Source organism: Anopheles maculipalpis, chromosome 3RL (assembly GCF_943734695.1).
Source record: "Anopheles maculipalpis chromosome 3RL, idAnoMacuDA_375_x, whole genome shotgun sequence".
NCBI lineage: Eukaryota > Metazoa > Arthropoda > Insecta > Diptera > Culicidae > Anopheles > Anopheles maculipalpis.
The window spans coordinates 39,565,577-39,581,522 of record NC_064872.1 but is presented as its reverse complement, the minus strand read 5'-3'; the positions used below and the strand labels follow the sequence as shown (position 1 = coordinate 39,581,522).

Below are 15,946 nucleotides of genomic sequence, written 5' to 3'. Positions count from 1 at the left end.
AAAAAAAGATGCCTTCTGAAATATCCCAATTGATTGATTGACAGACAGTTGAAGTCAAGCTCGGCGAAGTTCCCGCGCAAATCTACCATTTGGAGCCATTTGAGGTTTACAACCAAACGAGCAAAAAGTCGCTTTTTCACTTCATCTGCCTCTTAAACGATTCTGCCTTTGTTTGAGTTTTACAACAAAAATCAATCTCACATAGTATTAGCTGAAAAGAGTTCCAATAATTCATTGCTCGTCAATAATACTTTTAATAAACAAACAATTACGATGGGAATGTTAGACTTGTTTTGTAATATTTCTTACATTATCCCTTACTAAAAGTCTCCCGCGATCATGACATTTGAAAGGTTTGGTAACGCAAAGAAAAAAATTCTTATCGAAAGACTTCTTTTTATGGACCTCTTCTACAGGCCCCCTTTTTTTTTTTTGCTTTCCGGATACACGAAAAGGCAATTTTTTTGCTTCGTTCGCTCAACGAGTGCAACAAGCTATTAGTCCCGTACCTTTTCCGCCTTCGCTAAACGCCCGGGCGCAGTAATTATTCAAATAGGACAAAACTCCACCAGCTCCACCAGCTCGAACGCATCAACGAACACTTCCTTTCAAGTAGTCGCAAAGTCTTGCAACTGAACTTCTACGCACACTGCTAAGAGTGGAGGTACAAAAAAACAATATCAAAAAGCACAAGTAAAACATGGGCGTAAATTAAAAAAGGTACCAAGGATACACCGATCCACTCGGGGTGAAAATTTTTAATGTTTAATATTTAATTAGCGCACAACTTTTTTCTCGATCGCTTTGCAATCTCCGTCTCTCTTTCTCTTCAAAAGGATAATTTCTTTTGCTTTGAAGGCGGGATTTTTTTTTTTTGGGTATATGTGCGTTGCTGTAGCCTTCGCTTCTATCGCAATTGCAGCATTAATCATCAAACGGTGCCGTCGTCGCTGATTCAATGAATATCTTGGCAAAATGTGGAGATGACGTCTAGAAGTATAAGTTGGTGAGCATGTCAAGATTCTAAATGTTTCTTTACTGTTACTACTTTATTTAAAAAAGAGTCAACGTTTAAAGAACGTTTAAACCAAAAATGAAGGCTATTAATCAGTTAAATTATTATATTGGTATCCAAGAAGTGAAATTGTCATCCACACAAAATTGATGCTTGATAAAAATTAAATCCAAACACTAAACTTGGGCTAACATTCAACTTCCACTAAAACTACATCAAAAAATGAACATTCTTCCAATAATATTATCAAACCTTCTTGATTGATACTGCGGCAGTCAGCCGTGATCTTAGTGACAGCTCTCGTAAATATTTTATTAATTCGTCATAAAACCCATCACTAACACTATTTAAGCTAAGCTTGAGATCTACTGTATTACTTAGAGTGAGGTAAGGTGAAACCATTTTTAAAAGAGGATCGTTAAAACCAAATTCAAAATATAGCGATTTTAGTCTTACATTTTCACGAGGATCCTGAAAAATAATTGAATCAATGATTGATATGTAAATGGCGCAGGAAGCAGAGGAGTGCAAAACTACGACAGCCAGCATGACGATGACGAGGTACCCCCACCATCCCTGGACGAAGTCATCAGTGCCATCAAACAGCTGAAATGCAACATATCAGCTTGCAGCGATGGGCTGGTGGCCGAACTGTTCAAGATGGTTCCAGAGAGCCTTACCGCCATCATGCATCGCCTGATTGTTAAGCTTTGGGATCAGGAAGAACTACCGGACGAGTGGAAACTGGGTGTCATACATCCGGTGTACAAAAAGGGCGAAAGGATGGACTATGCTAACTTCCAGGCCATCACAGTCCTGAATGCTGCCTATAAGATCCTGTCCCGAATACTCTTCTGCAGACTGGAGTCCTTGCTACAGATTTCGTCAGAAGCTACCAAGCTGGATTTGTTGAAGGCAAATCGACAACCGACCAAATCTTCACTTTACGGCAGATCTTCCAAAAATACCGGGAGCACCAGATCCCTGCGCACCACCTGTTCAGTGACTTCAAGACGGCCTACGATACCATAGATTGGACCGAACTATGGAACATCATGCAACAGTACGGATTCCCCGGGAAGCTGGTACGGCTGCGAAGTCCACTATGGACAGGGTGCAGTGCAAGGTGAGAGTTTCGAGCATGCTGTCGGAATCATTCGAATCTCACCCAGCACAACGGTGAGAGGCAAGGAGACGGACTCTCCTGTTTGTTGTTCAACATTGCTCTGGAGGGTACACAACATTGCTCTGGAGGGTGGAGGGCGTTGATATGTCCGGTAGTCCTATACGGGTACGAGTCTTGGACCATGCTGACGGAGGACGCCAATGCATTCGCCATTTTCGAACGGCGGGTACTAAAGACTATCGTTGGCGGTGTGTGCGAGCAGGGCGTGAACCACGAGCTAGCTGAGCTGTTTGGCGGTGCTGATATTCTGACGGTAGTCAGCGCCGGAAGGATACGTTGGCTGATGATGAGGATGCCGGACTCATGCCGCACCATGAAGTTGCTCGTCAGCGACCCGTCCGGTACGAGGCGTAGAGGAGCACAGCGAGCTCGTTGGCTGGATCAAGTGGAATCAGTCGGAGATCGGATGCAGCCGTGGATGGAGGACTGCAGCCCTAGACCGCAGCTCTGCACTAGAGTGCAGCTCTGCACTGATTGGAAACCTGGCCATGTCGACGCGACATGCTCAATCCTGAGCAGGCCAAGATATGTAAAATAAGCTTTATGTAAAAAACTCACTCAGCCGGTAATCGGCTATGTCGGAAGGATTCTACTGCGAATAACAGACACCTAGTAGGACGGTAAGTCGGTGAAGTAGTGTCACGATACCAAAGCAGCAGATAATATAGCGCACGTGTCAATTGTCAATTCTGTACTGTTGCGTTGGTGTCAAAATAATAGTGACAAATTCAAAAATTGGCCTAACGATGGCATAATATAATGGTTTAAAGTCCTGGACCTGGACCTGGACCTTGAAGGTAAGGGAGAAAACGACGCCGTTCGTCACACGGCTGGACCGGGGTTCAAATCCCATCCGAACCGTTCCCCCGTAATGAGGACTGGTCTTGTAAGCCATTCGATGACCGGTATGACCGAAAAGGTCGTTAAGCCAAGAAGAGAGAGTCCTGGACCTTGGCGATCAGTTACTCCTACATCAGGCTGCAGAATTTTTGAATAAGATCTTCACAAAAAGGTTTATTAGATAAAGTCTTCCTCGAGGTTAGCAGTAAATCTTTTGGATTGAGTATTTGACTTGGTGTTTTAGCTCCGAAATACAAGTTTTTTTTTTTAATTTAGAGGCATCTGACAATATTGCGCTTTTTTTGTATTAGACATTAGACAAAAAAAGATGTTCACCAAATAAAGTACCAATATTGCGATATTAAGTTATATACAACAAATACGGTATTTTGGATAAGTTGCTACAGGTACTGCGTTATTTAAATGTTGTATTAAATCAATCTATTTGTTATACGAATACGTTATTTCAGACCAATAAACACAATCTATTGCAATCAATGTTCAATCTGTAAATGTTAGATAATAAGATGAGAAAGTTTTCATTGAATTTCAGAGAAAAAAAATTAGAAAGAACACATTCAACAAACAATTATCAAATTTAAAAGTAAAACCAACAAAGCACGAAATGAAACATTTCTTTAAGCCATCACAACATTCCTTACATAAGGATTCCGTTGCCAGCTTTCCAAAAACCTTCCACCCGGCTAATCTTAGCCAAGTATTTGTCTCGTCTCTGTTTCCCGCTTAGTTTTTTCCACAGCAACTCGTTCTCGTCTAATCTCGTCGCTCGTCGGTGGCTAAAGAATGCCGCACTTAAAAACTACCAGACAAAAGCTAGAAGATAATTTACGATCATCAGCCTTCAGGAGCCCATTTTTTGGCTCCGGTTGCCCGTACATGGTTACCGATCGTGCTGTGTTAGACAGAAAAAAGCGCATCCACTGCTCAACATTCTTCCATCTTCGGTGGACATTTGGGACGCTTGGTACACCGCTTGGTACGATTAATGCAGCCCTTCGCGATGGAAAGATGAGCAACCGGGCTAGAATTGCAGCACGTGGGCTGTGAGGGGTTGGCATGACGAGCTGTGCTTGCTGATATTCGCTCGCTCGTTTGGCGGAAAAGTTTTTTCGCCGGTTTGTGAATTTATTCTACCTTCAGAGCAATCGGCCGAAAAAGAATGGGGAAAGTGAAGAGAGAGAGAGAGAGAGAGAGAGAGAGAGAGAGATAAAAACATCTCGAATGTCTGGCAGACAGCTAAACTTTCCGTGCAGACATCGATAGTCGCTACAAATGTATGTGTGCAGGAGAGTTAGGTTGTTGAAAAAAATCCCGAGAAGAACCGGCAACGTTTCGTGCAGATGAAGGTGCGGTTGGATTGTGAAAAAGGAGAGAAATTACACTCACTTCCTACATCAACCGCGAGCCGCCACAAGGATCCTACCGCCCTGCATCCTGGCCGGTAATCGTTCATTCGAATTCTATCGCTTCGACGTTGCGTCTTTCTTCGTGGGACGCCCAAAAAAAAAAAAACGAGCAAATCTGCTCTCCACGCGGTGTTCTAGTTTTTATTTACACACGACCCACCATCTGAGACGCCAAAGTGCATTGGAGTGCCGCCGTATGCTCGACAACCACCCGTCTTGATGGGCCACCAGTAGAAGCATAACACAAACACACACAAAAGCATTGTGCGAACGCTCGCTGGCCTGGCCATATTTGAATTCCTTCCGTGTCTAGATCTCGTATTCTCTCCGAAAGCGGCGGCAAGTTTTTCTACCATTTCCACCGTGCACACATTCCCTTACGAATGGGTATATCCTTTTTTGTGCCATTCGTTTCGGTTGCCTCTTCGTTGGCCTCTTCGTTTAACCATTTGTTGAAACGGGACTTTTTTTTTGTCGTTTTTATTTGTTGGCGATGTTGCTGCTAACTTTCCTACAACTTATCCAATGCCTTGGAAGCTTCGTTAGCTCACGAACGATGTTTCGTTTTGGTAGTCGCGTTTTTGTCCTATATTTTCACTCCCGTCCGTGCTCACTATCTTCAACCTGCAGAATGAAGCCACCCTGTTCCCGCGGACGGTATCGTGTTTCTTTCTCTTGGCCTTCCTACCTTGACCTCTATCGTTGCTTAAAGGAGAGTCGCTTTTGTTTCGTGTCTCGCACCCTCTGTACACTACAGAATCGTTTCCTATGTTTAGCAGTTGCTCGCTACACTAAAGGTCTTTGATTCTAGTTCAGCATTTTAGTCGGTAGTGTATCGCGTGTTGAAATACGAAACAAATATTAGTTTTTTTTTCTTGGTGTGCGTACCTTCTACAGCTGCTTTCCAACTCAGCTAGAGAGAAACTGCGGCCAACTAGAGTGTCAAGAAGAACTGCACGTGGAAGAAATCGCAGTTGCATCATCACGTTTCATTCGCCCGGTTTCTGGATGCTTACGGTAATATGTTCCTCGTGGAAAATGTGAGGACTAAAAGAACATAAAGGAACTAGACGATTTCAAGATAATTCATTAACAAATCTAGTGACACACTAAATTAAAGCATTTAGGAAGAATTCTTAAGACAATTTTTAAGAACCAAAAAAAAAGGTTTTTATTTCACATATTCCTTAGGTGACATTGTGCATCGTCATCGTCCTGTCCGCGTCATCAACATCTGTCAAAAGTTCCGTTCGTTCGCTTCTGCACCGTCATCAGTGGCGCTGGCAAGTATACCTCCTATTGTGAGTACCGTTTCGTTAAAGAGCCTCTCAGGCACGGACAATATTGTCTTCTAATGTCCCTCTTCCTTACTTGCCGAGACTTTCCGTGACTGAAGGATCCGTCTGTGTCTGAACTCCTTCGAACATCCCATTCGATATCATGTTGAAGCTGTTTTGTTCATATTTTTTAATTTCAGAACTTTTAACAGACAGAAACATTGGGAAGATTATTTTTTTCTACAATACTGCTTCAAAGTATCCCATATTTAAACTGGTATTACCATGAGAGGTAAAGTATGACCTCCTGAAAACATTCTCATAGGTGAACCACCAGGTGTCTCCATCAACTCTTAGAACTTCAAGTAAATATTTCTCTAATCATTTCTAACGGTTTTGATAAATTATTCTACCTGGTTACCTTCATCAATGACTATGAACATGCTTTTCAACCTTTCCTATCATTGAATTGAGTGGACAAACCGTCATGCAACGCTCCGTTCTTCCTCCGCCAACCGAAATGCTTACTTTATCACATCTTACGCATCTCAATCCTGCCCAGTGGTTCAATGCTCCTGGGCAGAGCGTGGAAGCCACCCCCTTCGTGTTGAATCAGGCTTCTGTCGCGACATGGTGCCGACCTTTTTGCCTTGGTTCACCGCGCGACCAAGATGCTTGCAACAACGGGGCTGCAATGTTTGTGGCGAGCGGCGAAAGCATAGCAAAATCAATTTTAACTTTTTTCGCTAACTTAGGATATTATTTCCCGCCCTTCCTTTTCTTTGGGCTGGGCCCTTGGCTCAGCTATGAAGCGATGTGTTGCCCGCGAAATGTGGGTGCTCACACACACACACACAAACACACTGTCACGGGCGTACAAAAAAAAAATGGTAGCATGTTCGCAAAGCTGAGAGTATTGGCAGCGACATGAGTCCTACGTTAAAAAGGACGCACACCGGTTATGCCACCTGTCGAGAAGTTGCAGCAGTAGAAGTTATTTAGTTTGAAGCAGCAAACATGGTTGGGCGTAGTAATCGGCGAGACACCGTAGGCAGAAAAGGTGAAAATTGAAGAAAACTTTGGAAATATGTCGCAAAGAATTTTTAAAAGGCCTTGCTGAAGTACATTCACATTTAGCAGAATTATTTCGCAGAAATAAATACTATTGCTATTCTACTATAGCGCTTCTACTTGAGTGCTTTGAAAGGGATTATGAAATTGAAACAATTATAGGAATTTATTTGTTTCATCTTAACGCGTCCTCGTTCACTTTCCATTCCCCAATTTCCTCATTCACGACTAATTACGATGCCTTGTTCTCATTAATGCACCATCAGAACACGTCATAAGCTGAAGCACATCTTTTTCCGTGTTCCATCCATCCATCCCTGCCCTGGCACAATGTTCTCTACTGTGCTCCACAGCTCGTCCTGTGCAGGAAAACTCATTTCATTTAAAGTTTTCGCATGCACTTCTTTTTTTCCTGCGTACAAAACCTCCCAAAAAAGGCCCCCTGCTGTTGGGGCACGTATGCGCGGGCCACACAAAATGCGAACACTTCCTGCTGATCGAGTTGGCTCAAGCGCCCCGAGGAGAAGTTTTCCGAAAAACGCCAGCGGAACCATAAGAAGCTGGAAAAGCAGGGCGCGATGGGAAGGTAGAAAATGGAAACTTAAATGGCACCCAAACTTGCAGGCCGGCTCGCTGCAGATAGAGGTAGACATAACCGTGCCCTGTCCAGCCAAGTTGTTCACTCGGTTAGCGTTGGTCTCTTTGGAGTTTTCCTGCTGTTCGCTTTATCATGCTCGTCCTTGGTTGATCCCTCCCAAAGCCGCTGGTTGGAGCCTGTTGGAGCATAGACCAAACACAAAGAAAAAAACTCTCTCTCTCTCTCTCTCTCTCTCTCTCTCTCTTTCTCTATGGAGCCATTTGTGCAGCGGGAAAGGCCCATTCGTACACCGTCAAACCCGCCCGCGGTTCCTTTATGACTCTCTGTGACACCTCAATTTTTTCCCCCGTCGATCCTTCTCTTCTCTATTGGATGCTGCAACCCGAAGCTGTCCGCCAGGCAGAGGCAAGACCCTAGCTTAAAAAAAATCTCTCGCTCCTGTTTCTTCCGCCAGCCCGTCCGAAGCTTTTCTACCTCCTATCTACAATGGCGGCTGCGAGGAAAACGCATAGGAAAAGAATTTTAAAACACACACACACTCTCAAAGGATGGAAAAAAAAACTGTTCACATCAACGGCAGCAAAGCTCTGGTGTTTTCGCTCCATTTTCCTTTTTTCCGTTTTTTTTTTTGTTTCTTTGATGCCGCTCAACGCAATTCGCAGTAGAACTGCAGTAGCAGCACCGCGAATGAATTGAGGGAGCTATGAAATTTTCTTTTATTTTTATACCCTCCATCACTTTCATTTTGAAGCAGCTCTGCGGCGCGACTGTTTTCACATACTCCATACCACGTTTCTTTCTTCTTGTGCTTTTTTCTTGCGTATGTACCGAGCACGGACATCGATTGTGCGCGCGTTAGTCCTCTGTTTGAAATTTCGGCACTTTCGCCGGCCATTAGCGTTGGCGGGCAGCAAGCTGACCAAATAATCGACAAAACGGCTTGATACAGCAAGGGCCTGTAGTTTACGGTCAGTTGCTATATTTCGCCGAAAACATAAAGGGAAAAAATAGCGAAGCAGTAATCGGGTTTCGAGCACAATTAGAAATAGAACAAAACTTCATTTTTCTAAGCTCGGTTTGAATTAAAGTGACGTACGGCACATAGTTTCAGCTTCGGCCAAATTAGTTTTAATTTTAAAATTACAGAAATAATGCTTTGAAATTCGTGCGAGCCGATTAGTGTAACGGACAAATTCGCTTGGAAGAAAGATGTAGATCATTGTCGTCTTACGCATGTTTATACTGTATTGAACTAAATAATTATAATTCTTAGTTAATTTGTACAATCCAATTGTTAAAATGGCTAGGGAGCTTTCTTGATGACGGTCGGGGAAAATGAATTCGGTTCGACCTATGTACTTTGCTACAATGCTACAAAAAACAAGCTAGGTCATAGAAATAATTTTATATATATATTTGATAGAGAAAATATTTAATATCAAAGCTGTCATCAAACCGACTCCTGAGCCATTGGTTCGAAGGCAGCGCCGGATCCGGAGCCGTTGGTTCGGAACCGGCTCCGGACTGAAGTCGGAGCCTGCTCCAGAGCCGTTGGTACAGAGCCGTTGGTTCGGAACCGGTTCCGGAGCCGTGGGTGCGCTCCGTTGCACACATCACTAGTCCCTTGTTCTGAAAGTGCCATTAGCAAAGCCACTTTTACCGCACGTCATCCGCTCTCTCATGGCAAGCAGTGACAATCCATTTCTGATTTTAAATTTAGTAAGTTATTGTATAGCAGTATGGCCAGGCCGTCCCTCATGAAATAAAAAAGAGTAATTACACGATCGACATTATCTAGCAGAGCTTGCTACACTAAGATGAATTCGCTTTTAATTCGCACCAAGAAAATGTATTCGCATAATGGGAGAAATATAAAAATCTGAATAATATATTAGTTTCATAGATTGAATGTAAATATAGAATAAATCTTGAAGAGTTCAACAAACTCCAACAATAGAATTCTAGAGAAAAACTATTGCAGGATGGCATTAATCATACATTATTTGCATTATTGGCCTACAAAATGTTCTCCAAAGTCCTTCCGGATAAGCTTGTCCCATTCGTTGAACAGATAGTTGGAAACTATCAAAGAGGATTCCGAAACGGAAGATTTACCGCTGACCAGATCTTTACCATGCTTCAAATCTTGGAACAGCAGTTGAACACGTACGATCTCTTCATAGATTTCAAGACCGCATATGATAGCATAGCCAGGGTACAACCTTACGAGGCCATGAGCTCTTTTGGAATCTCGGTCAAACTGATCAGGCTTGTTAGAATGACCATGACCAATTTCACATGCCATGTGAAGGTGGATGAAAAACTCTCAGGGTCCTTTGCTACCACCAAAGGCCTGCGTCAGAGAGATAGGCTCGCCTCCTATTCAACTTGGCGCTAGAAAAGGCCATCCGTGACTCGGAGGTGGAGACTTCGGGAACCATCTTCTAAAAGTCAATCCATATCCTGGCATACGTTGATGATATAGACATCATTGGTCTGCAACTCTCTCAGGTAGCAGAGGCCTACCAAAGGATCGAGCAGGCGGCAGAAAGCCTCGGGTTGCAGATCAATGAGGCAAAGACTAAATTGATGATGGCACTATCAGCGACCCTACTAAGAAATCCGGTCCTACGTGTGGGTGTTGTATGGATAGGTGACTGAAAATTTGAAGTCGTCCAAAACTTCACCTATCTCGGGTCAAAAGTCAGCACCGAAAACAGCATAGAGACGGAGCTGCGCGCTACGGATGCTGGCGGTCAGCCGTTCATTCTACAGTCTGAGGAAACATCTCGCCTCAAAAAAGCTGTCGCGACGGTCGAAACTGGTACTGTACCGTACCTTTATAGTCCCAGAACTCACATTCGCCTCTAAGACATGGACCCTGTCCAAAACAGACGAAGCCCTCTTAGCCGCGTTCGAGAGGAAGATGCTCAGAAGGATCGTTGGCCCCGTATGTGTGGAAGGACAATGGAAGGAGCCGCTACAACGACGAGCTGTACGATCTGTATGACGACCTCACAAGGCTCCGCTGGGATGGTCATATCAAATGCATGGCACCGGACGACCCAGCTCAGAAAGTTCTTTTAAGCCGTCCACACGGACAGAGGAGGCGTGGTAGGCCCAGATTGAGGTGGGAAGATGGCGTGGAATCATCCGCCATCATGGCCTGGATAACGGATTGGGGGAGAACGGCGCGGGACCGTGAGCGGTTCCGGATTCTGGTGCGACAGGCCAAGAATCTGCAAAGCAGTTGTAGCGCCTGATAAGTAAGTAAGTAAGTAAGTAAGGTTGATGAAACATTTTCTATTGTTAAATAGCATCTTCTAAAACTATTATATATTTTAATTGCTTCCAAAACAGTTTGTTGATTCCCATTTTAAGAGACTGTTATAGTAGTCTTAACTATATGAGCAATCAAAAACATAGCAAACGCAACAACATTTCGGTTGAAGTGATTACCAACTTCTTCCGGTCATCGAATGGCTTACTAGACTTCCCAATACCACGTAGTTGGATTGTCAGTTCTCACTAGGGTGAGACTATTCGGATCGAATTTCAACCACGGTCTAGCCGTTTGAAGACCTGCGCCGTTGTTGCTGTTGCTTCCAGCAGGAAGCCTCGATTACCAAGTTAGGGGATTTAAATCAAAGATCCAATCCTAACTATGATAAAAGTGATCTGGACTCCAGTAGACGAGAAAAATAACCTAACAAAACAATAAGCTAAACGATTTTCATCAAAATATATTTATTTTATCTTTTTGTAATGCCTGGATTTAGTTTGCAACTTATTTGTGTTGTTAATTTTACCTTCAAGTCCTTAGGACAACTTCTTCAGCACAATTTTATAAGACAAAAAAAAACATGTCAACATGTACAAATTGAAACTCTGCTATAGAAAGTTGAAAAAATATGGAATCCCTAATATAAAGCATTGTGGAAACACTGCGTACGTGCAACGTTGAAAACAAGGGCGACAGCTCTAGATGAAGGGCTGATAGTATGGATGAAGAGCCAGCGTAATACGGATGCAGGATGCAGGAACCAGCAGAATGAATGCTCGTCGCGGATCGCGGACTGGATGCCCCAAAGTTGAATGTGCGCGCGAATTCTCGTTTATTCTTTTGTTCCAAACTTTACCATTCCTTTTTTCAAACTGGCCCTTTTTTACGCTGCTCAACTCAAACTCCTGGGTGTTCCGTATTTTCACTCCCTTTCTCTTCCGGTGTGATCGTACACACTATCCTTATCCGCTGGTCAGCTTCTTTTTGGTACTTTTTGCAACTACGACGATTTCTCATCAGCTCTCCCCTGACCCAGGACATCCTCTATGAACGCAATCCCGTGCCTTGCAGGCGGTGGGTTGTATAATTTTGTACCGTTCGTTTTTAACGAAAAATCTTCAACCTCCCCCCCCCCCCTCCCCCCAAGGTGGTTAAAGTAGGAGATCCGAAAAAATGTACATTCTAGGGATAGAACGGATGGGGCAGGAAGAATAAAACGAAACCGCCCCGAAACGATGTGGCAATGAAGAGGAAGCGGATCACAAAATTGCTCGATTTGGCGCAGCAGCAGCAGCAGCAGCAGCATCATAGTAGGATGCACATTTTATCGCAGTGAACGGGAAAAAATAAAAGCAAACTGTCCACTCAAAAAAGGAAGGACATCAGTCGAAACGTTCCAACAAGTTTAAAAAGCTTACTGAAAATGACGTGAACTGTTTCACGTCGCGGGAAAAGAATGGTAACATTTATGGCATGAAATTGATAATGAATTAGTTGCATTTTTTGAGAATTTATAGAATGAATATATGTAAGTTTCAAGAATGACTGGTCCCTGGTGCAATTGGAATTAATTTCCCACACATTTCGTTTTTTTTACAAAAAATTGCTTAGCTACTAAAAATATACATCACAACAAATTCTCTGTATTGATAACGCAGATCACAAACGAGGAATGGAAATGGTGGAGAGTGCAATATCGAATTTTGCATATTTTTCTGCCCGAGGGCTAGTTGCTATATACTTTGTGCCTGCAATAAAATCTGATTTTTTTTTAAATATATTTTTTATTAAATAAAAGCCAGCTTATTTAAGCAACAGCAAACGAAACGAAGAAAAAACGAACCGGTTGAGGTTTAGCAAAACATGAGCTGATTATGTAGGCGTTGGTGAGGATGTCAACCGCAGTAAACCAAATCTATTTATGTACGCATACATGCACCCAAATGTGTGGTGGTCGGCTCAGTCGGGTCGGTGTTTTCACACCAGACCGAACCTCATTTACTAGCATACACCTCCCCACAAATCTGCACCAACCATCCTCATACTAGCGGCTAGCAAGTTCAACACAATAATAGTGACTGGAGAAAAAATGTTTTTACCACGATACATAACAAATCGTTCTAGCACGTAGCCCTGTTCCCCCGTGGACAACCCCGTCATTGGGCAGGTTAGAGTGCGTCGTAGGTGAGTGTTTCAGAACAGAAACACAAAAAATGTGGTTATGTTGATGATTTTAATTTGAAAAAATGAGCAAACATAAAAATTTTAAATGCATGTCTATTTCAGCACCACATGAAACATTTTCAACGCTCGCGTATTAAACGTTCATCCGTTCCAGCGTTTTGTGCCGTTTCGTGGTTTTCCTTTGTGTTTTGCTTTTGTCTGGGAATGATGCAGATTGATCATTCGATGATTTATGACCAAACAAAAAGGGAAAATGTTGCGAGAAAACTGATCAAATAATTGTTATGTATAGTACTGTAAACCTTTTACTATTTTTAATCATGTTTATGACGTATGCATCAAAAATAGATTGATTTTTCCTCCGCTAAATCCATGTCGAATATTGGAAACTAAGCGCTAGAGCTGCGTAATATCCTCACCTTCAATAACTTAGAGCTTTTCGGTGTTTTGTTGAAAAAAAGGTATCTTCTCATTGGCTATGATCTTTCGCGCTTACAGTGAAACACAAATACTTGTAAAGCTCTTCCCTCACTAGGTCACTATCTCTGACTTTAAAAATAGCCCTGCCCTCACTAGGCTCATTGCCAGCCAGGCTTCTTCTTCTTGCCTTAACGATCTTCTAGGTCACGTCAGCCATCGAATGGCTTACTAGACTTGCCGATACCACGTAGTTGGATTGTCAGCCCTCACTACTGGGATTTGAGCCTCAGTGCTGTCGCCTATACCACCGAGAAGCCCTCTTATCATCGGTCAATTGCCAGAGTCAATTGCCTTAATCACCATCCTTAAGCATAGAAGTTGGAAGGCATTGAGGCATATTTTGGCGGCCAGTTTGGATGAATCCATCCTAAATATTATGGAACAATGTTGAGCATTGCTATCCAAAGCGCACGCGTACAATTGTGAGATATAGTGGTTCATCTGATTATATCAGTCAGAATGACTGGCTTTTGGTAACTTGGTTTTAATTGTTGCTACAGCTATTCACAAGATCCTAGCCAGCGACAAACGGATCTCCCGGGTGGCAATTAACCAAAAGCTAATGCGTTGAATTATTTATAGTAGATTTGATTTGTAATTCATCACCAGCAGTGTATGTTTTATTATTTTTTAAAATGAAATTTCAAATTTGAGTTAGGACATTTTATTTCTGATTATAATTTTCATTTGTTATGCTATGGAAAGTTTAAGAAAACACGATGTAAATCCACATTCCATTAGTGTAAATGCCGCTAAAGAACTACAGCATGACTCTGTACGTCACCTTGACGTACGAATGGTGACAGTTATACTAATAGTTCGTATGCCATTGTTCTATTTCTCTACACGATTCTCGTCGAGTCAGTTAACGCTTCACGATCTGCCACATTTACGCGATACATCACAATCCGGTGGCTCCGGGATTCGTGATTTGAATGCTTTATAGGATTCGCATTTCCTCCACAAGTATCGGTTCTAAACCTAACGTTAAGGTTTCTTTTTTTTGGGCTGTGCCTTGCTCCTTTTTCGCAACAATCCTGAATCACCAGCAGCAGCAGCAGCAGTAGCAGCAGCATTGAAGCTCACAAAGATTGATAACGAGTGTAGAGAACAGGCAGAATAGCAGCAAATGATACAAATGCAATACATGATACAAAAAAAAAACGAACCTGAACCAGCTAATAGATAGCGGAATAACAGGTAAAAAAAAGGATAACGGATGTTGGATTCAAAGTTTGTTCGCTCTGCTCAAATATGCACGAAATGAAAAACCTCAAGCAAACGGGGGGTGAAGGCCCAGGTGAGGGCACTTTTCCAGCTGCCCAATACATCCGCATACTCTCTCATCAATCCGAACCTGGATCACAATTCATAACCTAACCGTACGAAGCTCTCAGTACACGGTCCGGAATCCTAACAGCAGTGGAAAGTGAGTTTAGCATGAGAGTGAGAAGAAAAAAGTCGCTTCCTAACCAATGGCAACAGCCAAATGATGACCACAACACACCGATTTCTCCCTTGTCGCTCTACCCTTCCTCCTGCTACCTTAGCCACCATCCGTACCGAGTATATGGGTTGATGCAAAAGCTTCCCCCAAATACCGTGTCCTTTCTCGACCCCCACAAGTTAAAACCAGAACTGCAGGAAAAGCATCGGTCAGGAAGGCATGGTAGAATGCAAAAAATCATCCCACCACTGCCACCTCCAAGTCCCAGCACCATACTACGGACAGTGTTTTAGTGCGTGTCCCGTGCGTGAATAGCGTAATGGCTACGTTGGTATAGATACCGCTTGGTAGTGATTGTGTAAACCGATAGAGGCACAAATTGCAAAGCACTATGTGGATAGCCGAGATGGGGGCATTCTGTCGTTTTTTTTTCTCTCTCTCTCTCCACACCAATGACTCAAAGCACAACCCGGATAATAAAACTAGAAAAACTCCTGACCAAGCTGGGAAATGGGTAGGAAAAAAAATGCCACCCAGTTGCGGGGCAAAAAAAAAAACGTTGAAAAGGATGGTGGGCCGGTCTGGGTGAAATTAACGGTGGTAGGACATGGAATTGAAAAAAAAAAACATCACATACACACACATACATCATAAATTTAATCACGTTTTCTACTTTGTTCTCGTCAACATTATTCTTACTGTTCGTAGATACGGGGAGTAATACTATTTTTTAGCACTTTTATGTGCTATAGAGATTTGTATTTCCGTTTTTTTTTTGGTTTTCTATTATTTTTCTACGCTATGTGGCGTTTTATACTCCACCATAGAGCCATAGGTGTGATGGATGTATAAAGCGGTAAATTAAAAATCATCAGTTATGAAATCCGTTGTGCAAAAACGATGCAGAATGACTGATGTAACCTTTTTGTGTTAGAATTTTTTTATTAACACGTTTAAAGATGACATCGTTTTTAAAGGCATATCATCTCAGTTGAAAATAATCATCATGTTTCACAGAACATTATTGATTGTCTACATTGAACATAAAAATCAGTGAATTGAGGTATTTCATTGACAGCAGCGCCCATGTCCAGCACAACAGCAATGGTATCAGATTAAAATGATCCTTCGAACGCGC

At 42.7% G+C, this 15,946-nt stretch overlaps 1 protein-coding gene across 3 annotated transcripts in view; it reads right to left on the bottom strand.

Moving 5' to 3' along the window:
• Positions 1-15,946, bottom strand: part of LOC126565147 (uncharacterized) — a 41,853-nt gene that overhangs the window by 13,579 nt on the left and 12,328 nt on the right. The window lies entirely within an intron of this gene.